Source organism: Monodon monoceros, unplaced genomic scaffold (genome assembly GCF_005190385.1).
Source record: "Monodon monoceros isolate NGI ecotype Baffin Bay Population unplaced genomic scaffold, NGI_Narwhal_1 Super_Scaffold_5, whole genome shotgun sequence".
NCBI classification, from domain to species: domain Eukaryota; kingdom Metazoa; phylum Chordata; class Mammalia; order Artiodactyla; family Monodontidae; genus Monodon; species Monodon monoceros.
The window spans coordinates 43,618,864-43,620,233 of record NW_021703782.1 but is presented as its reverse complement, the minus strand read 5'-3'; positions in this window follow the sequence as shown (position 1 = coordinate 43,620,233).

Below are 1,370 nucleotides of genomic sequence, written 5' to 3'. Positions count from 1 at the left end.
CATTTAACTTCGTTTAGTTTCAAGTTACCAAAATCTGGAGAGACTATTTTATATAGACATTCCCCAAACATAGTTTGTTTCTACAGAGTTTACCTAAAAGCTCTTCTTTCTCCTTTACTCTTAGAGATCACATAAGATTAAGTTCCAGAGAGCCCAGGTAGATCATTTACATCTCAAAGGCATAAGAGAAATACAAATTCCTTCTAGAAAGCTGGCTTAACCAATTACAAAAGGCTCACTTTGATACTACAGCGGAGCCATTAGAGACCATTGTTCTCCATATCTCTTGGCAGCCCCCATTAACCAAGGACAACCACCACAGACTAGTAGACAGCCACCACACGATTACCCCTGCAACTTTCCGGCCCTGCATGCTAGTGGACAGCCTCTGCAACTTTCCATTACCCTTCCTGTATTTTCCAACATCTCTGTGCTCATGGCAGTTTCCTCGGGGTCCTGGCTGCTCCGCCAATTGTTGGGCTGCACCTCACAGGCCTGCAAGTCCTGTGCTTGCCCAGCTTCAAGATTGAAGAGCCCAGAGTCAGCAACAGAGACATCAATGGTTTAATGGACGGGGGAACTTACAGGTCTGAAGCAAGGTCCTGGAGTGACATCCCACCGTGTGCGGTGCGCAGTGGGCCAGACTTGGTGGCAGTCTTCGATCCTGGCGGGGGAAGGTGTTGCAGGAAGGGGGACCCCTTCCAGGGCCTGAGAGTGGGCTCTCGTCTAACACTTGTAAGTGAATTGTCCAAGGAGACACACGTGCTGACAAAGCAAGAGACTTTATTGGGGAGGGGTGCTCGGAAGGAGAGCAGCATGGTAAGGGAACCCAGGAGAACTGCCACGTAGCTCACAGTCTCAGGTTTTATGGTAATGGGGTTAGTTTCCGGGTTGTCTCTGAGCAATCATTCTGACTCAGGGTCCTTCCTGGTGGCGCGCCCATCGTTCAGCCAAGATGGATTCCAGTAAGAAGGATTCTGGGAGGTCGGTAGGACATATGGACTGGCGTTTCCTCTCTCTTTTTGACCTTTCCGGAAATCTTCTGGTTGGTGGTAGCTTGTTAGTTCCACGTTCCTTACCAGGACCTGCTGTTGTAAGATAACTCATGCAAGTGGCTACTATCTTGCCTGGCCAGGGTGGGCAGTTTTGGTCAGTGGTTCCCCTAACAAAGGGGAGATTGCCAGTTCTAGGGGAATTGACATCAGGTGGGCTCATTAGTTACCAGGGAAACCAGTAGAGGGGCACGCCACTCACCGCCCCTTTGATAAGATAACTAACTAGCTGGGGCCTGGTGCAAGTACATAAGAAGGTCAGTCATGTGCATAGGGTGTAGGTGAAGAAGCAGGCACTGGTGGGGCAGGGGATGTACA